The 27,649-nt window shown below is 40.7% G+C and overlaps 1 long non-coding RNA gene across 2 annotated transcripts in view; it reads left to right on the top strand.

Moving 5' to 3' along the window:
- Positions 1–27,649, top strand: part of LOC140479894 (uncharacterized) — a 108,196-nt gene that overhangs the window by 71,081 nt on the left and 9,466 nt on the right. For both annotated transcript variants that reach the window (XR_011961155.1, XR_011961154.1), the window contains one exon: positions 11,850–12,085. This is a non-coding gene — a long non-coding RNA (uncharacterized lncRNA). The remainder of the gene's footprint in view (positions 1–11,849; positions 12,086–27,649) is intronic.

The following is a 27,649-nucleotide window of genomic DNA, read 5'->3' as shown; positions in this document are numbered from 1 at the left end:
TCTCATCAATACCTATAATCTGGACTGGTGCTAGAACGGGGCTTCAATGATCTTTTTTGTTACTTCTCCACTTGCATTATCCTTGCCTTACTTTGTCTTTTTGTAATGTCTGCTTGTATACTTATGGGAATTTTTAAGAAGTGGTAAAGTTTACATGGTAGAGATTTCAGTTAGTAATTTGTGTTTATTTTCTGCCATTGATTAAAAACAATCTGTTTGCAATAAAAAGCTGTTCTCTTGTTAAGTACAGATGAGTGTTTTCTTTAAATCTTGGTTTAATCAGATACAGTGGGGACTTTGGATAGTTTAATTAAATCTTTTCACATTATGATGACCCTGGGAATAGTAAGGCTTAATTTTCTGCCTATAATCCAGTGAATCTTGACAGAATGGTGGGAACTGAAAGCCAACAGAAGCTTAAGAAGCTGATCAGACTTCATCAAGTTTCTAAGGTCCAAAATCACCACTATGCCACACAATTGACAAATACAAATATCTGAACACAAATGTCTATAAATTCTTTGATGCTTGATGTTACTACTCTTGAAGTGGTATAACACACAAAAAGAAAATAAAAGTTCAACTCCATCACATCATTGCAAATTTTGTCAGAAAATGAAACATTTTCAGAGAATGTAAGACTCACAAATAATCTTTGAATCACAGAAATAATAATGGTTATTGGCTAAAGGGGTTGATTCCTTAAAGCAAGCATCTTTGAAAGAAAATCCGTACCACCAAGACCTAACTTCATTAGGACATATTTCTTTATATGATGATATATGACTTTTACTCAACATGAATCAATGTTTCTAAGGAGTGCTTCATCTAAACCAATGATAACAGATATTATACAGATTAGCAGTCATCCAAATAACTTTAAAATTGACACCAGGGTAAGAGTTACTATTTCATGCAAAAACATTCTTTAGTTGAAGACATGAAACTATTCTGACAGAGCACTGCCTGGTGCAAGCAGAATACCACTCAAAGTGAAAGAATGCTGAGGGTTTTCTTGAAATACAGAGATCCATTCTATATGGAAATGTGTACATCATCAGACACCAGCAGTTATCACCTTTGAGCAGGAATGCATGCTAGGATCTGTATGTTGAAAAAGAACCTCAACCAGATCAGAACCAAAGGCCTGTGGTCAATGCAGCAAATGGAGTATAATGTAGAAAATGTTAAATTGTCCATTTTGGCAGGAAGAATAAAAAAAACCCTATTACCTGTAGAGTGATAGTTTGCAAAATGTGGAGAAGCAGAGCTAGTCAGCATGGATTCATGAAGGGTAGGTCATGCCTTACAAATTTCATAGAGGTTTGTGAAGAGGTGACAAAGGTGGTGAACAGACATAAGTCAATAGATGTTGTTGATATGGACTTCCAGAAGGCTTTTGATGAAATCCTCCATAAGAGATTATTAACCAAGATGGAAGTCAACAGAATTGGGGGAAAATTACTGAGATCGATAGGAAATTGATTGGGCCTCAATTATTCACAATATTCATTAATGTCTTGGATATTGGTATAAAACGTTAACTATACAAATTTGCTTCTGACTCAAATTTGGGCAACATTGTAATCAGTGTCGACAACAGCATAAGATTACAACAGAATATTGATAGACTTAGATGAATGGGCAAAGATGTGGCAAATGGATTTTAATACAGGCAAGGATGAGGTTTTCAATTTTGGACTGAAAAAAGGATCAATTGGATACTTTTTAGAAGACACAAATTTAAATGTAGTGGTTGTCCAATGAAATTTGGGGTTCAGGTGCTTAGCTCTTTAAAATACCATGAACAAGTGCAGAAAACAGTCAAGAAGGATGATGGGAATGATGGCCTTCATATTGAAAGAGCTGGAGTATAGGGATGCAGACTTACACTGCAGTTATACAAACACTAGTTGGATCCCACTTAGAGTATAGTGAGCAGGTGTGGGCACTACATCTTAAGAAGGATGTTTTGGCCTTGGAGGGAGTTCCACACAGGTTTAAAGGATGATATCTGGACTTCAGGAGTTAAGTTATGAGGAGACATTAGACAAATTAGGCCTTTATTCTCTAGAATTTTGGCAGGTTAAGGGGTGACCTAATTTTTCTCTAGATTAATGGGTGATCTAATTGAGATCTTCAGTATATTAACAGGGATAGACAGGGTAAATAAAGATATACTATTTCCACTGGTTGAAGATTCTAGAACCAGGGAGTATAGTCTAAAAATTAGGGCAAGGCAATTCAGGAGAGATGTTAGAAAGCACTTCTACATGTTAAAGAGTTGTGGAGATTTGAAACTCTCTTCCTCAAACAGCAACTGATGCTAATTCAAATGTTAAATTTAGATCTGAAATAGATACATTTTTATGAAGCAAGAGTATCAAGGGATATGGACCCAAGGCAGGGATATGGAGTTAGACCACAGGTCAGCCATGGTCTTATTGAATGGCAGAGCAGGCTTGAGGGGCTGAATGGCTTACTCCTGTTCCTATGTTCTTATGAGTCAGAGAGAGTTTGCTAAACTAATACCTGGAATGATGAGTTGCTTTGTGAGAAAAGGTTGAACAGGCTAGGTGAGTATCTACTGGAGTTTGTAAGTGTAAAAGGTGACTTGATTGAAACATATAGAATCTTGAGGGGCCTGGCAAAGTAGATGTGATGAGGATGCTATTGCTTATACAGGAAGTAATTAGGGGCTTTGGTTTAAAAATCATTTGAGACAGAGATGTGGCTAATTTTTTTTTCTCTCAAAGGATTGTGAGTCTTTGGAACACTCTTTCTGAAAAGGTAATGGAGCAGAGTCCCTGAATGTTTTCGAGGCAGAGGTATATAGTTTCTTGTGGCAGTGAAATCACCAGTTCTATCCACATTGTCATCCTCCACTAATGCTTAACTAGGTAGTGGATGAAATAGTGTGGTGGAAACAGACCACTCAAGGCATACACTGTTCACTTTGTAACATGACAAGACAATATCTTTGTTAGCAAGTCCTGAGTTTCAAACAGCAGGAAACAAACTAGCACAGGAAGAGAGTCTTCAGTCTTTGACGTTGCTGTAATTTTAGATTGTGCTGCCCCTTATTATGTCAGATGGACGGTCTGCTGGTCCAGAATCGATGGATTCCATGCTCAGTGAATAATTAGCAGCCAATCAATCATGTAGACACCAGGGATTTAATTTTTAGTCACTACTAGGTTGAGAATCAGAGATAAGCAGGAACTAAAAATAGTGCTATGAGCCTCTGTATCAGATTCCTGGCTCCATCACACCCCTGGACCCCTTCAGTGGAGGTAAAATTGGGGTGGGTTGGAGTTGTAGCAGAGCTTCATGCCACTAGATACTAGGCAGCAAATCCATATCATTAAGGGCCTGTTAAGACTTGTCAACAGAGTGACTGGGATTTTCCAATGTGCCTCTATTTTCCCACAGGCGTTGGGGATCAGTTTAACTGCCCAGAGGTGGCATCCTGACCGTGGTTTGGAGCAATGCAATAGTGGAGGGGTTTTGCTGAAGGCTTACAGTGAAATCCTTGCTATTGGTTCCACTTTCATTTCAAGTTACAGCCTAGGACTGAGAGAATGCATTTTACTTGAGAGGAATTTACAGAGATACCGTCTTGGAGTGATTGAGAGCATGGCACACTTTATAGACCAGAAACTTGCAAATGAATAGTTGTTTGGAAAAAAGACGTCCTCATACATACCCAATAACTCTTATCAGAATTCCTTGAAATTCTATTGGAACACATACAGTGAGGCATTCACCTAGATTATTGTAGATTACTTACTTGTCATGCTGAAATCTAGACAGGAATTTGTCTGAAAGCATTTGCAAAGTCCAATGGCTTGTGAATCCAGCTTAGTAAAAGTCTAATACATTCTGTAGAATTTTGCTTTTGAAAGATAAATTTAATTGAGGAAGGAGAGGACAGAATGAGAGTATAATTGTCCATGTACAGAGAGAGATAGAAGACATTGATTGGATGAAATTGTCATTTTTGTTATCTGATGAACTTACACCATTTACCCTGCGGTTCCAATTTCTTTTCTTTAAAGGAGCACCTAAAACCATGTAATATTGTAGAGAGCTGCAATATAACCCTGAATACTATAGAAACATTTAATACGTTTCAAGATACAGCATACAGGCATTAAAGGGTGATCATCCTGAGACCATCTCTAATATTCCTCAGTCAATAAATACAACTTTTCCTTTTGTTGAATAATGAAATCAAAATTGCAAATTAAAACTAAACTATTCAGTACATCTCATATAATGAATTAAATATAAACTTTTAACATGTTCCAAATTTGTCATTTAGTACTATGTTATTTTTATTTAAATTTATAAAGAAAGACTCTTCTCAGTTATCTCAATGGCTGGTGAATTGATGTGATAATATAAAATTGTGGGACATGAGGTTTCCCCAAAAGTCTTTCTATGAAAGCTCCCCATAGGAATTAAACAAGAAAAGATCAGTAAAATAAAAACAGATGGCCAGTTGCTCCATTCAGCCAGTCTTGGAAGCAATGTAAGCAGGGGCCAGGGAACAGGTAATTCTCCCACTAGGCCTAACAAAATCTGAGAAAATAATTTGCACAAATGGATACCAGCCACAAGGTGAAAATGGATGGATTAATTGTTCTTTTTTTCTTTTAATATTATATAGATGCTCCTCTATTCTAAGCACAGTAGCATAGGTTATTTTAATAGCTCCGTCCAGGCAATGCAGTTTGTAAAACCTAAAGGAATGTGGTCTCTTTAATTCTTGGTCAATAGAGATTCCCTGTTGCCAGTGACAGAGTTGCAATATGTTCAGGGTCAGTGAGATGAAAAGCCTAATGGTACTGATCATTAAAGACAGTCTAAATACTGAAACTGTATTCTTTGCAGTTTATGTTCTCCCTAATAAAAGTGTCCTCCTAAAAGATGTCATCTCATTTTCTCTTTTACAAGACCCTTATAACAATACTGCCTGAAGTAATACAATTCTCCATGTGTTATCCAATTATTACTTGTAAACATAGCTTCCCACTGTTGGTGTCTGCCAAAAATGCAGGGCAAGGAAGTACAGGAGAATGCCAAGTATTTCTTAATGAAATCAATCTGTTGTCCATTTATTTTAGTTTGATTCTCATTAGGATAAAGGTTAACAATAATGGATAATGGAGTATTTTTCTATTTTACTGCTGATAATAGCATAACTATTTTATAATTTTAGGTCATGAGCGTTAGAAATGATAACATGGACTTGTGGTACTGACCTCTTCAAGTTCCACTCCAGGATGCCGACAAATCACTTTGGTTTGGATCCAGATCTCTTCTCAACACAATCACAACCAGTACAAATTATTCCTTCACAACTAAGTCTTAACTGACAACATCTTAGCTCTGTGCAGTATTTAGTTGCTTGCAATTGCCAAACTATTTACTCCAATTTCTCAACTGCTGTACATTACAAGAAGTGAGAAGTGAGACTTGGTCTGTTTTTGTGAACATGTTTTTCAATTCAAGTACAAAAAAAACACAACTAGGTACTGTTGTGCCACCACTACTGAGTATCAAGAATTCAGGGAGTTAAGCTATGGACTAAACAGCAAAACCTCAAAGATTGTAATCTTTGGATTATTCCTGGTGCCACATGCTAGCGAATATAGAAATAGGAGAATAGGATGAGTACATGGCTCAAAACTTGGTGCAGGAGGGAAGGTGTTTGATTCTTGGATGACTGGGACCATCTCTGGGGGAGGTGGAATCTATACAAATGGGAGGTCCTGCACCTGAACCAGAATGGATCTAAGATCCTTGCAGATGGGGTTTCTGGTACTGTTTAGAGGAATTTAAACTAATTCAGCAGGGGGAGAGGATGATAGAATATTAGTCAAATAGGGACACAGCATGATTTATTAAAGGAAGCAAGTGAGAGGGAATTCAGCCATATTGAGTTTCATGGGAGTGAGGTGAGACTTGATGGTCTTTGCATTAATGCTAGATGTTTTATCGGTAAGACAGATGAGTTAACGTCATGGTTTTACACCTGGAATTACAATATTGATGCCATCACAGAGATGTGGTTGAGAAAGGGGAAGGATTTGGAACTCAACATTCTGGGGTATAAGATCTTCAAGCAGGACAGGAGAGCATATAAGAGAGGAGGTGGCATTGCATTATTGGAGAGACAAAGGCCTAGTGGTACTATCGCTGGACTGTTAATCTAGCGACCCAGGTTCGAATCCTACCATGGCAGATGGTGGAATTTAAATTCAATAAAAATTTGGAATTAAGTGTTTCATGATGACCTGCAACTATTGTTGATTATTGGGAACAAGCACATCTGCTTTGTTAATGCCCTTTAAGGAACTAAACTGCCATGTGACTCCAGATCCACAGCAATGTGATTAACCCTCAGCTGCCTCTTGGCAAGCAGGCAATGGGCAATAGATACTGACCTAGCCAGTGATGTCCTCATCCCGTGAATAAATAAGTAAAAATATTGTTTAAGGAGTCAGTTACTGCTGGAAGGAGGGACAATATAGAGTCAGACAGTTCTTAGAAAGGACTTCAAATTAGTCCTTGTGGGCGGAGTTTAGGAATCACAAGAGGACCGTCATTGCTGGAAATGCATTTTAGACCCCCTAACAGTAAACAGACAATAGTGGAGCAAATCCGTCAACAATTCACTGAAGTGTGCATAAGCAATGAAAGTATATTAAGGATGTCAACTTTCCTAACATCAATTCGGTACTTATAACGTAAAGGGATTACAGGGGACAAATGTCTTGAAATATATTCAGGAGAGATTTTAGTTTAAGCATATAGAAAATCCAACAAGGGACGGTGCTGTGCTGGACCTAATTCTGCGGAATGAAGCTAGACAGGTGTTTAAGGTGGCAGTAGGTGAGCATTTTAGTGATGGCGATCAAAACATGGTATGTTTTAAATATGTTTTGGAAAGGGAAAATCATAGTTTACAAAAAGGGCTTTGGTTTGGGGAAAGGCAGATTTTATTAAAATAAGGCAGGATCTAGCCAAAGCAGGCTAGGGACAGCCACTTCTAGGCAAATCTATGGCAAAGTGGTAGGGATGGTGGGGGAAGGGTGTTCAAACAAGGAATTGGGGACAGTAACACAGCATCTTTTTGCAGTGTAGGAGTAATAAGTGCAGAAACCCCAGGAATGGATAAGAAGGAAAAGAGAGGCTTTTAACAGATAGAGAGGCAACAAATCAATGGAGGCTTTAGTGGTAGAGAAAGTCCAGGTAAACTTAAGAAAGCATTTAGGACAGCAAACAGAGGGCATGAAAAATACTGGTGGTAAAATTAGTGAGAATTCCAAGATATTCCAAAGGTATAAGGATAATTAGAGAAAGAATAACTAGGTGCAGTTAGTTATGGGATATGATGAAATGGCTGAGGAATTGAACAAGTACTTTGCATTGGTCTTCCCAGTGGAGGATACTAATAACATGCCAGTCAGTGACAAAGAGACAAAGGTAGGTGAGGACCTGGAAATAATTATTATTATGGAAGAGTTAGTGTTGGGTAAGCTAATGGAGCTAAGGATAGATAATTTTGCTGGCCTTGATAGAATGCATCCCATTATACTAAAAGAGATGGTGGGAGAAATAGCAGGTGGACTGGCGGTAATTCTCCAAAATTCATTGGAGTCTGGGGAGTCCCAGCAGATTAGAAAATAGCAAATGTGACACCACTGTTTAAAATGTGAAGTAGAAAAAGGATGAGGAATTATAGACCAGTGAGCTTACCCCCTGTAGTGGGGAAGATGCTTGAGTCTATTATCAAGGAAGAAATAGCAGGGCATCTCAAAAGAAATTGTCCCATTTTACAGACGTTGCTTGGGTTCATGAAGGGCAGGTCATGCTTCACAAATCTTTTGGAATACTATGAAGACATTTCAAGCAAGGTGGACAATGGGGACCCAGTGGATGTAGTGTACCAAGATTTCCAAAAGGCCTTTGACAAGGTGCCACACATGAAGCTGCTGCAGAAGAAAAAGATGCATGGTGTTAGGGATAGAGTAATAGCATGGATAGGGGATTGGTTGACTGATAGGAAGCAAAGTGTGGGGATAAATGAGTACTATTCTGGCTGGCAATCAGTGACTAGTGGTGTGCCTCAGGAATCAGTGTTGAGACCACAATTATTTACAATTTATATAGATGATTTGGAGTTGGAGGCCATGTGTACGTTGTCAAAATTTGCTGATGACACTAAGATGAGTGGCAGAGCCAAGTGTGCAGAGGACTGTGAAACTTTGCAGAGGAACATAGATACATTGAGTGAATGGGCAAAGGTCTGGCAGATGGAATACAATGTTAGTAAATGTGAAGTTATACATTTTGATAGGAGTAACAGTAAAATAGATTATTACCTGAATGGTAAAAAGTTTCAGCATGCTGATTTGCAGAGGGATCTGGGTACCCTTGTGTATGAATCACAGAAGGTTGGTCTGCAGGTACAACAAGTAATTAGGAAGACAAATGAAACTTTGTCCTTCGTTGCTAAACGGGTTGAGTTTAAAAGCAGAGAGATAATGTTACAGCTGTACAAGGTGCTGGTGAGGCCACACCTAGAGAACTGTGTGCAGATTTGGTCTCCTTACACCCCTCCGTACTGGCACTGGAGGGGTGCAGAGGAGGTTCACTCGGTTGATTCTGGAGTTGAGGGGTTGACTTATGAGGAGAGGCTGAGTAGATTGGGATTGTATTCTTTGGAATTCAGAAGAATGAGGGGAGATCTTATAGAAACATATAAAATTATGAAATGAATCGATAAAATAGAAAGGATAGGATGTTTCCACTGGTAGGTGAGACTAGGACAAGAGGGCATGGCCTGAAGATTCGAGGAAGCAGGTTTAGAACTGAACCAAGAAGGAACTTCAACCCAAAGGAGGGTTGCTAATCTATGGAATTCCTTGCCGAGGGAAGTAGTTGGCACTACTTCAGTAATCGCTTTTAAAGCTAAGGTAGATACTTTTTAAAAAAAAATAAAGGAATTAAGGGACATGGTGAAAACACAGGTAAGTGGAGCTGGGACCTGCTCCTATTCTTATGTTCTAAGAGTAGGGCTCATTAGGGACTAAAGGGGCAATCTATGCAAGGAGCCATTGTTTGAATGCTAATTGAGACACTTTTACCTTCACTTGGGAGAAGAAGGATATACAAAATTCAGGACAGACAGCAAAGTTCTTGAAAAGTTAGACATAGAGAGTGAAGAACTAATGGTGGTTTTGGTGGGCTTAAAAGAGGAGAAATCCCCTGGCCGGGATGAGTTGTGTCCCAGATTGCTGTGTGAGGTGATGGAGAAATTGTAGGTGTTCTAACCCAAATTTTTAATTCCTTTCTGACCACAGGGCAATGATTTGAGGACAGCCAATGCAATTACACTTTCAAGAAAGGCAGTAAAGATAGGCCGGGGAAAGAAGACCAGTTAGTCTTGCATCTGTTATCAGGAAACTATTGAAGAAAATTCTGAAGGGGATAACTAATCTTCACTTGGAGAGGCAAAGGTACATCAGTGATAGTCAGCACGGCTTTATCAGAAGTAGGTCATGCCATTGGGTGGGTATACGAATAGGAAAGGTTTGGAGGGATATGGACCGAGTGCTGGCAGGTGGGACTAGATTGGGTTAGGATATCTAGGCATGGACGGGTTGGATTGAAGGGTCTGTTTCCATGCTGTACATCTCTATGACTCTATGATTCTATGCCGAATAAATTTGATTGAATTTTTCAAGGAGGTGACTGGGTGTGTAGATGGGGGTAGTGCAATTGAGATAGTTTATATGGATTTCAGCAGAGCCTTTGTCAAGGCCCCACATGAGATACTGAAGTTTAAGGTAAAAGCACATGGGAAGCAGGGTAACATAGCAAGTTGATCCAAAGCTAACTTAGTGGTAGGAGACAGAGGGTGGTGGTAGAAGACTGTTTACATGACTGGAGTCAGTGTCCAGTAGTGTATCAGAGGGATCGGTGCTAGGTCCCATATATATAATATATATATATATATAATATATGATAATAACAGATGAAAATGTGGGCAGGATAATAATTATGTCTGTGGATAATGCAAAGATTGGCCAAGTGGTTGACACTGAGAAGGAAGATCTTAGGTTACAAGAGGATGTAGATGAATTGGTCAGCTTGGCAGATCAGTGATGTACTTTGTAAGCAATAAACAGTCAAGGGAGTACTCCGTGAATGGCAGGACACTAGGAAGCTCAGAGGAATAGGGAGATCATGGGTGCTTGACCACAGATCCCCAAAGGTGGCAGGAATGTTTAATAGGGTGGTTAAGAAAGTGTATGAGATACTTACCTTGATCAGTTGTGGCATAGATTATAAGAGCCGGAAGATCATGTTGGAGCTTTGAGTCAAGAATGTGCTGCTGGAAAAGCACAGCAGGTCAGGCAGCATCCAAGGAGTCGAGTCTTCTGCGTTTCGGGCATAAGCCCTTCATCAGGAATTGCCATGCTTCTCGGATACTGCCTGACCTGTTGTGCTTTTCCAGCACTACACTCTCGACTCTGATCTCCAGCATCTGCAGTGCTCATTTTCTACTATGTTAGAGCTATGCAGGATTTAGATAGACCACAACTGGTCACTGCACAATAGGAAGGATTTGATTGCACTGGCAGTAGTGCAGAGGAGTTTCACCAGGATGTTGCCTGGAATTGAGCAGTTTAGCTATGAAGACAGGCTGGATAAACTCAGGTTGTTTTCTTTAGAGAGAAAGCTAGAAGGTGACCTGACTGTTAAGATTATGTATAAAATTATGAAGGGCATCAACAGAGTGAAGAGAAAGCAGCTGTTCTTCCGAGTTGAAGGATCAATAATAGAGGGACATAATTTTCAGGTGAAAGGCAAGAGGTTTAGAGGGGATTGAAGAAAAAACATTTTCATCCAGAGAGTGGAGGGAGTGTGAAATGCACTGGCTGAGAGGGTAGTTGAAGTGGAAAATCTCTAAAATGTACTTGGATAAGCCTTGCCATTTAGTACAGACACAAAGCCAGACAGCTTGTCATGCTTGTCAGCAGTGATCAGTCAAAGGGGTGGACATGTTCTTATACAGCAGCATGCTACATCAATGTCACACCTCCTGCATGTGCCAGCAATTTATATGGCAAACACATTGCACATGATCCAACTAAATAGCCATGTCTCAAAGCCTAAGGGGGGTTGGGCTCAGTTAATTTAAGGATGACTTTCGTCGGTCAGGATTGTTAACAAATTCAGTCAACAGCAACATATGATCTTAATCCAGGGCCATGGATGTGGTCAGTCGGCTGCTTGGGACAGTCAGAATCAAGCGTTCTACATTAATACAGTCTAGGGAATGTCCACAGTCAAGCTTGCAAATCCAGAATGAGAAATTATAGTAAGTTAGTCAGGTAACTGCACAGAGATCTGTCAGGTGTCCAGTCACACATCAGTTGGGACTATATTTCCAAGTCAGTCATGAGGCTTAGCCATTGTCAGTGCTGGAGATCTGCTCATTAAATTTCATGGTGTGTTATCAGAGCCCACTGCTGTGGTAGGGAAGCTTGGGAATCAGTGTAAGGATTGGAGGCAGCATGCTGAGATGCCAAAGGTTTCAATAAGCTTACTGCATTTGCAATTTTCCACTGTATTTGAGTCACATGGCTTGTGCTGCTTAGGTCAAAACAAGGCCCACAGCTTCAGAGGTCCATGTAGAGGCAATCTATTGCACACCTTGTTAGATTCCTCCATGTCTCACATTATGGAGGTCTATGTAGACTATGTGTGATATGAATACTGACTGCTAATATTGCTCAGGATCTGTTCTGTTTTTGATATTCCCACCAAAGGCTCATTAGAACCATGACCAATGGATCCAGCTACAACAGGGATTGTCATCGCGGTGCTCAAGTGCAATGAAGGAGCAGAGATACTGAAGAGGAACAAATTGAAGGGGCGCACCAGCAAGTCAGCACCAACCTTTATCAGCCAGTGAACATGATGAAGTCATAGCTGAAGGTCCCCTCAGGATGTGGATGAGGTTCAGGAGGCCTGCAGTTTAACGACTTGATGCCATTTTTTCCAGGTGAGTGAGGCACATTGCTGCTGCAGACTGAGGGGGTCCAGGACACTGTCACAGAAATATGCCATTTGCTAGAGTGGTACATTCAATTTGAAAGGTTGAGTGGCCATCCTACTCCAGGGAGACACCTATCAAGCTGACAGCTGCACTCCATTTTTATGCAACATACTGCTTCCATGATTCCACTGGGAACCTGTGTGAGGTCTCTCAATTCTCAAACCAAAAAATCTAACAAGCCTTGTTAGCGTTGCAATTTGTGACTGATTACATTGTTTTGCCAATCGAGCTGGCATCCCCCAGGTACAGGACACCATTTTCATGTTGGTGCTGATGATGCCCCAGAACTGCTGAGCTCCTCAATAATCTCTGTCCAGCTTGTTTCACTTGTCAGACTGGTCTCCTGCTCCTCTCCCAGGGAAAATGGACCCTACCTGAACAGCTTGCAAGAGAACATGAAGCAAGGCATTACTGAATGGCCAGGCCAGCCTGCATTGTTGTTCGACAATCTTCATATTACTTTTTTTTAGAACTTCAGTATAGAACATAGAACATAGAACATAGAAGAATACAGCGCAGTACAGGCCCTTCAGCCCTCGATGTTGCGCCGATCAAAGCCCACCTAACCTACACTAACCCACTATCCTCCATATACCTATCCAATGCCCGCTTAAATACCCATAAAGAGGGAGAGTCCACTACTGCTACTGGCAGGGCATTCCATGAACTTACGACTCGCTGAGTGAAGAACCTACCCCTAACATCAGTCCTATATCTACCCCCCCTTAATTTAAAGCTATGCCCCCTTGTAATAGCTGACTCCATACGTATGTTCTGCCTTTATAAGTAGTGCTTTAATTATGGTGCGAGTACATCCAGCAGTTTGATTTGTGTGAAATTCTCCACTATAACGCTTTATTTGATTTGATTTATTATTGTCACATGTACCAAGATACAGTGAAAAGTATTGTTTTGTGTGCTAGCCAGACAAATCATACTTACGTAAGTACATCAGGGTAGGAGAACAGAGTGCTGAATATAGTATTACAGCTATAGAGAAGGTACAGAGAAAGATCAACTCTAATATATGAGAGGAATCATTGACTGCAGTATATATCCCACCCCCACCCAAGAAACAATAACTCCTGTTTCTATTCCTTGCAGTGGGATCTCAGCTTTGCAGAAAATTCACCAATTGGTTTAAGTACTGAGGTATTTTGTTTGGCTCGCTTATTAATGTTTTATTTCCAAAAAGATTGTACTTTATTCCCATACAAAATATTGGTAAAGCATAAATAAAATGGTGACCTCTTGAAATTGGGGGCTATGGAAAAAATAATTTGGCTGTCACATTCAGAAGGATTCATTTTATTCGTGGGTGGTTGTTATTTCATGGAGCAATTTTCCCAACTGCACCATTGTGACATTTTTTCCTACTCCCTTTATGACCCAACCCGTGACCTTCAGTAAAATTTCCAGTTTAATAGAACAAATCCAAGGGAATTTTGTGCTGGTCATGGGGGAGTTGGGGGATTTGGGAGGGGCAGAGTAGTGGGAGTCAGAGTGGGGCTGGGCTTACTCTCTCGGAATAAGTCAAGACAGCTCAGTTTCACCCTGGCAGCTGTTTGGACTCTTGGATTCCAGAGTTATGTTTATTCCAGTATGCCATTCAGCCTTCCAAGAGTTGGTTTTGAATATTCGAATATTGAATCACAGGTTAGTATCAGTTTAATGTGATTTGGATCTGCTAGATCCTCATAACACTGACAGCTGCCCTTCCCTGCTGCTGACACTGAGGTTCATGACCAAGAAGCTCTCCACACACAAGCTTCAATGCATGTGCAGAGCTCTGTGTCTGGGAACCAAATTTGTAATGTTATCGGAGTGTAGATAGGCTCTTCACATCTGTCATTAGATTAGCAAGATTTTATACTAAATATGCGAAGCACCCAAGCTAGCCAATAAACTACCTCAGCAAGCTTTTGAAAGTATGGATATCCACACTGGATAAGTTGTACTACGCACACTTCTGTGCCAGAAAGTCATGGGTTCAAACTCCACTTTATAAATTCTTGGTTGGCATTTAATTCTGAGGGAATGGCTGCATTGTTGGAACTGCTGTGTCTCAGATGAAAATTTAATTTAAGGTATATATAAAATAATCCCTTAAAATACACGTAGTGCTTTCTCCATGTTTCAATCTATGATACCAAAAACAGAAGATCTATTTATTTATCTAATTGTTTTTTGCATAAAGTTGGCTGCCAAATTTTTCTACAACAGGGTAACTACACTTAGAGAGCACTTAGAATCAGCTATTCAAGCACAACAAGGCTGCCTTCTTCACTGAGTGTGAGCCTCTTTGGGAGAAACTGAAGCCTGCAAGGTGCTATATGAATGCAGGTTCTTTCTTCGTTCTTGCTGGAATGTTATAATCCGCACCTGGTGTTAGATCACATGTTTAATATCATTTCATAATTTGTGGATTTGAGAGTTACACCTTGCACTCATTTATATTGACCTGAATATGACATCAAGGTGGTTTTACAAGACGAAGTTAAAAATCACACAACACCAGGTTATAGTCCAAAAGGTTTATTTAGTTGCACTATAACCTGGTGTTGTGTGATTTTTAACTTTGTACACCCCAGTCCAACACCGGCATCTCTCAATCTTTATGATACTGACCTTTATTCATGTTTTCCAATGGGATTGGGATGGTAGTGTGCTGAAAATGTGAATTCACATTTTCAACATATTACGCCTTACCATTTCAGTTCCCTGGACATTTGGGCCACTGCTACGTTTTTTGACTTTGAAATATCCATCTGGTGGTTCTTGACTGAGGTGCCAGAAACTTTTGATGGAACTGTTGTGGGCTGCTTCGAAAGCATTTGAAAGAAGAAAAATTACAATAATGCTTGAAAGAAGGGGAAGCTATATATTATAAAATATAAATCTATATTTGCACAAAAATCAATCTGACCCATCTGATTCTCATACCCCTCCCAGGATTGTCTCCCATTCCCAATGTGTGTTCACAGAGGAGAATTAAGGTTTTCCAGCACTACCAATGGAATTCAACTAAGTTCTAATCATGAAAACTGGCGTAGTCCAGGTAATATCTAATGGCCATTTTTTGTTGGCCCTAATCATTTTAATTCCATTCCATTAAAGAAATAATGGGGTTATTTTCACACTTATTAAATTTGCATCCCACCTCAAACAAAAAAAAACAATAGTTAAAACATTATAAACTTCAAAACACCATCTGTCAAGGTGGCAATTGTAAGATGCTACTGTACATCTTCATGCACTTTCCAATAATTCATTACTATACATATGTTGCACATATGTTGAAAGGACCTTAAGTTCTAATAAAACTGTCCTGATCTGAACAATTTCTGAACAGCCATCAAAAATATATTTTGGTAGCTGCTCTTGTTTTCTTTAAGATTATGAAGAATCTGTGTCTAATTCTATAAGCCAAGCTTACTCTTTCCTTCTTTTATGCATTCCACCAGTAATGTCTGATAAAAAATGATCCTTTAAAGCAGTATAACAGAGAATCTAACAAATACAGTAACACAATACAGCGGAAAGCTGATATAATCTTTTCAAAACCATTAAATTCAGTCACCCGCAGCAACATCTGCAGGGCAAGATGTAAAATAAACTGTAAAGGAATCAGATAACCCATAAAGGATCAAGCTGGAAGAAGACCCATCAGTCTCCCCACATTTTTGCTGTCATTCTGATTGAGAAAGTAATATCATTCTGATGTTTGTGTTTAATTTTAGTAACAAACATCTGGAAATCATTCTAAGAGGGAACACTGAAGAGTTTAAGCTGTAGAATACAGACTAAATTCCAGAACTCCCAGTGACTGAGGGAGCCTGCTTCACACTGAATGTATTATATGTAGGTTTGATTTAATTGTTGCAGCTTTTGATTTCTTTTTTGTTTCTTCCTGCATTTAGACAATGAATTGCTTGCACATTTGGTGAATAAAGATAAAGCTAAAGGCATGGTTTTAGCTAAAAGCAGACTATGGAATTTGATAGCAGATCATGCCTCAGAAAATGCAACCAATTGCATAATAATGAAACAATAGCTCCTAGTTTCATTGTCATTATACCAAGATTTTTAGCTGTCTAAGAGATATAAATATTGTTGCAGTTAACTTTGCAAGTAAGAAAGGTAACATGCATGTCTAGACAACACTCCATCTGATATTGGACAGAATAACAAAAACATTTATAATACAAGGAACAAAATTATTCACCTTTGATTTACATTTTAAAAATCTTTCATATCATTCTGACAGACAGATCAAAGAGCAAACAAGCACAAAATGAAGTGTGACAAAGAGCAATTGAATAATTGTCAACTGGCGAGCAACAGTTTTCGTAGGAATGTGATTATTAAACAGAGATTCCTGTACGGGATTATTGTTGTTTTATATACTGACAGGAGCCAATAGCAAGTAGTTGTTCAGCTTGCCGGCTCTATATTCAGTTGTATTGAACTAGATTTATGTATAATATCATGCTTGGTTAGAAATAAAGGGCACTGGGCCATTTAACTAAGTTAAATGAAATACCTCAGTTACTGATTTCTTAATACATATAAAAATTCCAACACAAGATACACTACCTAGTAGTTAGCTTGTGCTAGTGTCCATTACAATACCTTAAGATAATATAAATGAGGAAGACCATCTTAGGTCACCCAGCCATAATAATTCTTAAATGATTCTAAATGCTTTTCAACACCATTTTATCAGGGTGGTCATTCTACAACATTGAATATTCTTCATGTGGAGAAGAACTTCATGATATCAGTCCTAAATTGGCCTTTGCCAAGTAATTCAAGCTATAACATGTAAACCCAGTGTCTCCAATATTTGCTTATACCACAGGTTTCTAGTAGATGCTTACTTTCACAGCTCACAATGTTTGAATGCCTTTCTTAACTAAAGCAACCTTTAGTATGTACAATATTCTAGGCGTGGCCACACCATTGTACAGTTTGACACTGTATAGCTGCTAAGCCATTCTAGAACTTAGAACTTCCTATGACGTGTGTGTTACTGTTTAGATCAATAGTTCAATATTCTGTTGACTTTGTTAATTGCTGCACTGCATTGAGTGAATATGGTGAATCAAGATTAGAGTGGTACTGGAAAAAGCGCAGCAGGTCAGGCAGCAACTGAGGAACAAAATGTCGATTTTCCTGCTCCCCGGATGCTGCCTGACCTGCTGCGCTTTTTCCAGCACTACTCTAATCTTGACTCTAATCTCTCGCATCTGCAGTACCCACGTCTGCCCGCCTGAATATGGTGAATGTCAAGCCTTCCAAGACACCTCACATTCCTAACAATTCTTTTCTTTATTTTAATCACATCTTCAGTTACCAAGACAAAGCAAACCACTTGACTGGCACCCCATCCACCACTCTAAACCTTCACTCCTTCCACATGTCCATGGTCGCAATAGTGTGCCCATCTACAAGAGGTATTTCAACGGCTCACTAAGGCTCCTGAGGTGTGTGTTTCAAATGCGTGATCACTACACCTACAAGTTCCCCTCAAAGGCACACACAGTCCTGACTTGGAACTCAATCAGCATTCCTTCATTGTCACTGGGTCAAAATCCTGAAATTTCCTTTCTAACTGCACTGAGGAATGTAACACATCACTTAAATTACAGTGGTTTCTGAAGGCAGCTCGCTACCATCTTTTCAAAGCCAATTTGGGACTCAAGGGCATACATACCAGTGATGCTTGTATCCTGTAAATGAATAAATAATAAAACTGCATAATACGTTATTTATTTTACCTTTCTTTGTGTAGTAGTTTGCAATCATCTGTATTCAATTGCATCTGGAATTGTTTTGTCTAGTTGTATACTTAGTCAAATTGATTCTATAATTTTGACCTGCTTCTTCTGAGTCTACTATTTTTCCTAGAATGAGCTAATCTGAAAATTTGAACAATTTCTCACCCATTACCTCAAGCAGTAACCCCCTAGCCCCCTGAAGTTCCCCAAATGCCCTGCAGCAACCTGCAATATTCTTCTCCAACTTCATAGTACTTCCCAATCACACTTTGAGGTCAGCCAACAGTGCAGCAGATATCCTTGTTGATCTCTCATGAGTTTCTATCCCATTACCAATATCCAGGTGTACACCGAAAACAATACTGCAGATCTCAAGGATCTTATCCCACTTGCACACTGCTATACAAAGCTATACCATCTCCTACTACTGCATCTTTGGCACGACAATGTGATCTTAAGCCCAAAGTCTCAAGCATTAATATATTTTGCATAAATCATTGCAGTTGCTAGCTTATTTTCTGAACTAATCATGCTTTCTTTATTTAAACAGGGTTGTATCGAAGGCATAGACAGTTACAAAATGCTCAAATTCACTTCTAACAATACATATATTGTATTAGAATTCCTTCCAATGACCTGTCTGAAATTTGAATAGGTTTGCAAAGCAAGCCATCACCAACACCAAAGACTGAAATCATGGACCCTAATGTTTCTTATATTCTTTGGGCCTCTTAACCACACTCCCACCTTCCCATCCTTCATGTGCTTATTAAATCCCCTTAAAAGTTCATATTTCAATATGATACACTTCACAGCCTTGGCTTAGTAGACAATCACATTCATGTTATGTAACAGCTTTACTTCTTTCAACCTGGTTCTGTGCAATATCTCGACAGCAGAATCAAAATGACTTAGCATTCCAGTAAATTAGCACTCGGAGTTCAACTTCAATGATGTGCCATTTCTCTCTACACAAGTGAGCTCTGTAATTCAGAGAACACCAATCCAAATTTCAGACTGTCCCCATATAACTCAGGATGTACAATATTTAAGGGAGTGCAGGAGCAGAGGCACCCTGATATAAATATGCATAGACCATTGAAGATGGCAATACAGGTGGGGAGAGCATTTAATAAAGCACCCAGTAACATTGGCTTTATTAATAGAGGCATAGAATACATGAGCAAGCAGATTACAGTATGCAGAAGACTACATCACCCAGAGTACACTATTGCTGTCAACAACTATATGGTCACAGGCTCTCACTCCAAGACAGTAGGATTTAATGGCTAGAACTGTGATCCTGAATTGAGAGCCCTCTATGTGCTTCTTTGCAAGATAATTGAAGCCACTTGAGAAAGGGGCTATGGTTTTGGACCTGGGTCCCTATTGGCACGGATCTTAGTAATTAGCATCTTTTTGACTCCTTCTTCCAGGCGCCGCTTTGAAAAGAAGGGACACATGTATTAAAATAATATTGCAACTACCACTGTATCCAGAAACTTGTAGTTTGGACTGATATGAGATCAGTTTACTTTTGGAATTGGAAACAATCTGAAACCAATCCAAAATTGTTGCAAAGTTATCCTTGATTTTATATAAACAGTTTATCTTAACAATATCAAAGCTTTGCTTTTATTTGGCATTCTTCATGTTAAAAAATGCCTCAAGTCATTTCACAGCAGCGGGTATTAAATATAATTTGACACTCAGTCACATTAAGAGTCATTAGGACGGTCGATCAACTGCTGGTCAGAAGACTATTTTTTCAAGGTCTTTAAATGAGATGAGGGAGACGAGAGGCAGAGCTTGAGTGGAGTGTCCAGATCTGCAGTCTTTGACAATTGAAGGCATGTCTGCCAAAAGTGGGACAAAGAGAACTGTGATACACAGAGGCCCAAAAATGAAGGATTGTAGTGCAAAGAATGATTCACAGATATATAGGGGAGGGGCCATGGACAGATTTGTAAACATGGATGAGAGAGTTAAAATCAAGGCAGTTCTAGATGGGAGGTGGAACAGTGCTCAGAGAAGTGGCGAGTGACCAGGACTTGCTAAATTTAAATAGATTAAAGTTATTTTCTCTATTTTAATGATTATAAAGAGCCATCTTGTTTTAAGAGCCATATTCTGAAGGAGGATGGGAGCAGCCGGAGGTTGTAGTCTGTATTGGTACCAAAGACATAGGCAGCAAAAGAGATGAGGTCTTACAAAGGGATTTCAGGGAGTTAGGTGGGAAGTTGAAAAGCTGGACCTCGAGGATTGTAATCTTGAGATTACTTATTATGTTAATTGCTAGTGAGGTTTGAAATAGGAAGATAGTACAGTTAAACATGTGGCAAAAGAACTGTTGTAGAAGGGAGGGCTTCAGGCATGTGGATCATTGGGATGTCTTCCAGGGAAAATGGGACCTGTACAAGAAGGATGGGTTGAACCTAAACTGAAGAGGTACCAACATCCTGGCAGGGATTTTGCTAGTGCCACTTGGGCGGGTTCAAACTAATGTGGCAGGGGGTGGGAACCAGAGCAATAGGTCAGCAAGTTAAATGACTGAGGAGGAGTCAGAGACTAAGGCCACTAGGAGGAAGAACTGAGAGGGAGAGGTTACTGAACATGGCAGGACCAGCAGGACTGGCAGCCTGAAGTGTATTTGTTTTAATGCAAGGAGTATGACAGGTAAAGAGATAAACTTAGAGCTTGGATTAATACATATAACTGTGATGTTATAGCTATTACAGAGAATTGGTTGAAAGAGAATCAAGACTGACAGCTTAATGTTCCAGGATTTAGATGTATCAGATAAGATAGAGAGGGATATAAAAGGTTGGGGTGAGTTGCACCACTGATTAGGGAGAATATCATGGCTATACTGAGGGAGGACACCTTGGAGAGCTCATCCAGTGAGGCCATGTGGATATAGTTCAAGAATAGGAAGGAAGCGATCACTTTGATAGGATTGTAGTACAGTCCTCCCGACACCTAGCAGGGGATAGAGGACCAGATATGTGGACAGATAATGGAAAAATGGAAAAACAACAGGGTGAGTGATTTTAACTTCTCTCATATTGACTGGACTCACTTAGGGCCATGGGCTTGGATGGGTGGGCAATTTGTTAGATGTGTCCAAAACAGTATTTTTAAACAATATGTAAATAGTACAAATAGGGAAGGGCCCATGCTAGACTGGTATTGGGTTATGAGCTTGGCCAGATGATCAAAGTTACAGAAACAGTGACCATAATTCTGTAAGTTTGAACTTATTTATGGATGAGAGTAGTTCTTGGGTGAAAGTACTAACGTGGCGGAAGGCTAACAACCACAATTTTAGGCAGGAACTGAGGAATGTTGATTGGGGGCCAGCTGTTTGAGAGTAAACCTACATCTGGCATGATTGTTGGACTGGGGTATACAAAGTTGAAAATCACACAACACCAGGTTATAGTCCAACAGGTTTAATTGGAAGCACTAGCTTTCGGAGCGCTGCTCCTTCATCAGGTGGTTGTGCTAGTGTTTCCAATTAAACCTGTTGGACTATAACCTGGTGTTGTGTGATTTTCAACTTTGTACATCTGGCATATTCCTGTGAAAAGAAAGTATATGGTGGCAAGATTTGGGAACCTTAGATGACAAGAGAAATTGAGAGCTTCGTCAAAAAGATAAAGGAGATATATGTAAGATCTAGGAAACAGTAGGCAGACAAAGTCCTCAAAAAATGCAGAGGTTGTGGAAAATAACTCAGACAAGGAGTTAGGAGGGTTAAGGAAAATCCCAAAGTGTTTTATATGTATATAAGGAGTAAGAGGGTATTCTATGGAAAAGGCAGCTCCATATAAAGATAAAGGGACATTATGTCTCGAGCAGGAGAAAGTGGGTGAGGTCCTCCAAATCATCTATATATAAACAACCAGGGTCCTAGCACTGACCCCTGCCGAACACTAACGTTCATTGAACTCCAATCAGAATTACACCCTTCTTTGCATCGGTATTCACACAGGAGAAGCACATGGTAGATGTTTAGTTTTGGGATGGGTATGATGATATTCTGGGCATGTCAATATAATATAATAGGTATTGAGTGTTTTGAAAAGCATTAAGGTAGACAAGACCCCAGGACCTGATGGGATCTATACCAAAATGCTGAGGGAGGCAGGTGGGGAAATTGCTGGAGCCTTGTGTGAAATCCTTGTATCCTCTTTAGTCACAGGAGAGGTCCCAGAGGAATGGAGAATAGTCAATGCTGTTCCTTTGTTTAAGAAAGGCAACAGATAATCTGATAAATTACATATTGGTGAGCCTTACATCAGTGGTAGGAAAATTATTAGAAAAGATTCTTTGGGATAGGATTTGCTCACATTTGGAAAAATATAGACTTATTATTGATAGGTAGTATGACTTTGTGTGGGGAAGATTGTGTCCCACAAATGTGATTGAAAGTTTTGAGGAAGTGACAAAGCTGACCGAAGAGGGTAGACCATAGATGATGTTTACAGAGGAACCTAAATTATCCGGCATTCGATTATCCAAATATCGGATTATCTGGCAAGATCACAAGGACCCGATGCCTGTCTAAACTATGTTATCCAGCATTTGGTTATCTGGAAATCGATTAACCAAACGAAATACTCCCTGCCGTGTCCTTCAGATAATCAAGGTTCTTCTATATGTGGATTTTATCAAGGCCTTTGACAAGTTGCTTCATGGCAGGCAGATACAAAAAGAGAGGTTACATTGAATCCATAGTGAGTTGTTAAGATAGACTCAGAAATGGCTAAGTCATAGAAGACAGGGAGTAGTGGTGGAATGACGTTTTTCTGACTGGACATCTGTGTTGTTTCACAGGGATCAGTGCTGGGACCCCTGTTGTTTATAATATGTATCGATGATTTGGAGGAGAATGTGGTCTGATTTGTAAGTTTGTGGACCATACAGAGAGTAGGGGAGTTGCGGATAGTGAGGAACATAGAACATAGAAAAGTACAGCACAGAACAGACCCTTTAGCCCATGATGTTGTGCCGAGTATTATTCCCAATCTAAAATAACCTACGCACCCCTCAATTCACTGCTGTCCATGTGCATGTCTAGCAGTCACTTAAATGTCCCTACTGACTCTGTTTCCACCGCCACAACTGGCAACACATTCCATGCATTCACAACTTTCTGCGTAAAGAACCTACCTCTGACGTCTCCTCTATATCTTCCTCCTAATATCTTAAACTATGACCCCTCGTGCCAGTCAATCCTGCCCTGTGGAATAGTCTCTGTCTAGTGACTGTATCCATGCCTCTCATGACCTTGTATACCTTGATCTGGTCACCTCTCTTCCTCCAGGGTGTTCTCATCATCCAAGGCTCCTTAATCTTACCCCTTCTTGCCTATCTCAGAGGAACAAATTTTGCATCACTCACTGCAACTGCTCCTTAAACAGTTTCCACATGTCTGTTATGCCCTTTCTGTGGAACAATTGCTCCCAATCTGTACTTCCCAACTCCTGTCTAATAGCGTCATAATTTCCTTTCCCTAATTAAATATCTTCCCTTGGTAACTGCTGCTTTCCCACTCCAAGGCTATGGTAAATGTGAGGCAGTTGTGGTCACTATCACCACCGCAAGATCTGACACCTGGCTCATTGCTGTGCACCAAATCCAAAATGGCCTCTCCCATTGTCCCATTGATTGGAAACCCTCCTGAACACACTTGACAAAAATGGCTCCATCCAAACCATCTGCACTGAGGAGGTTCCAATCAATACTGGGAAAGTTTAATAATAACAATAACCCATAATAATAACCCTGTTACATCAGCATTTTTCCAAAATCTGCCGGCCTATGAGTTCTTCAATCTCCCTACTGCTATTAGGGGTCTGTATAAAACCCCCAATGAGGTGGCTATTCCCTTGCTGTTCCTAATTTCCACCCATACTGACTCAATAGACAAACCTTCCTCAACGACCTTTGTTTCTGTAGCTTTGATGCACTCATTAGCAATGGTATACCCCCTTCTGGATTAGTGGTGCTGGAAGAGCACAGCAGTTCAGGCAGCATTCAAGGAGCAGTGAAATCGACATTTCGCGCAAAAGCCCTTCATCAGGAATAAAGGCAGAGAACCTGAAGCGTGGAGAGATAGGCTAGAGGAGGGTGGGGGTGGGGAGAAAGTAGCATAGAGTACAATAGGTGAGTGGGGGAGGGGATGAAGGTGATAGGTCAGAGAGGAGAGGGTGGAGTGGATAGGTGGAAAAGGAGATAGGCAGGTAGGACAAGTCCAGACAAGTCATGGGGACAGTGCTGAGCTGGAAGTTTGGAACTAGGGTGAGGTGGGGGAAGGGGAAATGAGGAAACTGTTGAAGTCCACATTGATGCCCTGGGGTTGAAGTGTTCCGAGGCAGAAGATGAGGTGTTCTTCCTCCAGGTGTCTGGTGGTGAGGGAGCGGCGGTGAAGGAGGCCCAGGATCTCCATGTCCTCAGCAGAGTGGGAGGGGGAGTTGAAATGTTGGGCCACGGGGTGGTGTGGTTGATTGGTTCGGGTGTCCCGGAGATGTTCCCTAAAGTGCTCTGCTAGGAGGCGCCCAGTCTCCCCAATGTAGAGGAGACCACATCGGGAGCAACGGATACAATAAATGATATTAGTGGATGTGCAGGTAAAACTTTGATGGATGTGGAAGGCTCCTTTAGGGCATTGGATAGAGGTGAGGGAGGAGGTGCGGGCACAGGTTTTACAGTTCCAGGGGAAAGATGCTAGGATGGGAGGGTGGGTTGTAGGGGGGCGTGGACCTGACCATGTAGTCACGGAGGGAATGGTCTTTGCGGAAGGCGGAAAGGGGTGGGGAGGGAAATATATCCTTGGTGGTGGGGTCTTTTTGGAGGTGGCGGAAATGTCGGCGGATGATTTGGTTTACGCGAAGGTTGGTAGGGTGGAAGGTGAGCACCAGGGGCGTTCTGTCCTTGTTACGGTTAGAGGGGTGTGGTCTGATGGCGGAGGTGCGGGATGTGGACGAGATGCATCGGAGGGCATCTTTAACCACGTGGGAAGGGAAATAGCGGTTTCTAAAGAAGGAGGCCATCTGGTGTGTTCTGTGGTGGAACCTCCTGGGAGCAGATACGGCGGAGATGGAGGAATTAGGAATACAGGATGGCATTTTTGCAGGAGGTAGGGTGGGAAGAGGTGTAATCCAGGTAGCTGTGGGAGTCGGTGGGTTTGTAAAAAATGTCAGTGTCAAGTTGGTCATCATTAATGGAGATGGAGAGGTCCAGGAAGGGGAGGGAGGTGTCAGAGATGGTCCAGGTAAATTTAAGGTCAGGGTGGAATGCATTGGTGAAGTTGATGAATTGCTCAACCTCCTTGCGGGAGCACGAGGTGGCGCCAATGCAGTCATCAATGTAGTGGAGGAAGAGGTGGGGAGTGGTGCCGGTGTAATTATGGAAGATCAACTGTTCTACGTAGCCAACAAAGAGACAGGCATAGCTGGGGCCCATACGTGTGCCCATGGCTACCTCTTTGGTCTGGAGGAAGTGGGAGGATTCGAAGGAGACCCCCTCCTCTTTTCCCACCTTCCCTGTTCTTTTTAAATGTTCTAAACCCTGGAACATCTAGCAATCATTCCTACCCCTGTGAAATTCACATCTCCATTATGGCTACAACAACATAGTCCCAAGTACTGATCTAAGTTCATCACTCTTATTTCTGACACTGTTTGCGTCAAAGCAGACACACTTTAACCAATGTTTTTGTTCCATCACATGAATAACCTTCCTGGTAGATTCCCTATGTCCTGTCACTTCCCCATATCTAACTACACCTCTTCCAGTTATGTAGCTCTGGTTCCCACCGCACTGCCAAACTAGTTTAAACCCTCCCGAACTACATGAGCAAATCTCCCACCCAGGATATTTGTACCCCTCCAGTTCAGGTGCAACCCGTTCTTCATGTACAGGTCCCACTTTACCCAGAAGGCATCCCTGTGGTCTAGGTACCTGAAGCCCTCCCTCCTGCACCAGCTGTGCAGCCACGTGTTAAGCTGCACTTACTGCCTGTTCCTCACCTCACTATCTCATGGCACCATTAGCAAACCTGAGAACACTACTCGTCCTGCTCTTCAGCTTCCAACCTAACTCTCTGTAGTCACTTTTCAGATCCTCAATCCCTTTCCTGGCTATATCATTGGTGTCAATATGTACCACGATTTCTGGCTGCTCACCCTCCCCCTTCAGAATCCTGTAAACCTGATCAGCGACATCCCGGATCCTGCCACCAGGAAGGCAACATACCTTCCGGGACTCCCGTTCCTGACCACAGAATCTCCTGTCAATCCATCTAACTATTAAGTCCCCTATCACTAGAGCTTTTCTATTCTCCCCCCTTCCCTTCTGAGTCTCAGTGCCAGAGACCTGACAGCTATGGCTTTCCCTGGTAGGCCATCCTCACCAGCAGTATCCAAAATGGTATACTTATTGCTGAGGAGGATTGCTGGAGGATACAGCAGAATACAAGTAGGCTGGAGACTTAGTGGATGGAGTTTAATTCACACAAATGTGAGGTGCTGCATTTTGGGAGATCTTAATACAGGAGGGAAAGCATGCAATAAATGACAGAACCCTTAGTAACATCAAAATATAGAGGGATCGAAGAGTACAGGTCTACAGTTCCCTGAAATTTGCAACACAAATGGATAAGGTGGTCAAGAAGGCATACACATGCAAGCCTTAATCAGTCAGCAGATAAAGTATAAAAATTGGCAAGTGATGTCACAGCTGAAACAGAACTTTAGTTGGGCCACATTTGGAATATTGTGTACAGTCCCAGTCACCAGACTACCAGAAAGATGTGGAATCTATGGAGAGGGTACAGAAATGGTTTACCAAGATGTTACTTATCTAGGAGGGTATTAGCTATGAGGACAGATTGGGCAAACTTGTTTTCACTTGAATGTCGAAGGACGAGGGGCATCTCTATAGAAAACTTTACAAACCTATGAGAGGCACAGATAGAATGGATAGTCAGAGGCTTTTTCCCAGGTTAGAAATATCAAATACTAGAGGGCATAGTTTTAAGGTTAAAGGGGGTAAGTTTAAAGGAGATGTGAGAGGCAGGTTTTTTACACAGAAACTGTTAAGTGTCTGGAATGTGCTGCCAGAGAAGGTGGTGAAGGCAGATACAACAACAACATTTAAGAAGCAATTTGACAAATAGATGACTAGGCAGGGAATAGAGGGCTACAGGCCACATTGAGGCAAAAGATTTTTAGTTTAGAAAGGCATCCTTTGTTAGTGCAGGCTTGGTCGGCCAAAAGGCTGTTCCTGTTCTATACTGTTCGTTATTCTAGTAACTAATCCAAACTCAAATGTATTTAAATTGAACTAGTACAATTAATTTATTATGAAAAATTTACAGATAGAGAACTGGTTTTAATTCTCTGACATTCTGGCAAGTTTTTCCACATGTTTGCCATATAGTATTGGTAGATGGTAAATCTTGTCTGTAGCTAAATGATTAAAGTAAATCTTGGTAATTTCATTGCTTTAAGGGGTAAACAAAAATCTTTTTCTCGCTTTTTCATATCCATTAATATCTGTTTTACTCCCCTACTTTGATGCAACATTGGAAAATTACAAGATATCTTCAACTGTTTCACTCCTACTCAGGCAGACCAGTTATATCAATTGCAACTGGAATTAAAATTATGGATATATATGCTAAAATCCATAAGAAGTAGAAGTTAATGGTTCAATTTGTTGA

This window comes from Chiloscyllium punctatum, chromosome 7 (assembly GCF_047496795.1).
Source record: "Chiloscyllium punctatum isolate Juve2018m chromosome 7, sChiPun1.3, whole genome shotgun sequence".
In the NCBI taxonomy this organism is placed as follows: Eukaryota; Metazoa; Chordata; class Chondrichthyes; order Orectolobiformes; family Hemiscylliidae; genus Chiloscyllium; species Chiloscyllium punctatum.
The sequence above is the reverse complement of the archived record's forward strand: the minus strand, read 5'-3'. Positions and strand labels throughout refer to the sequence as shown.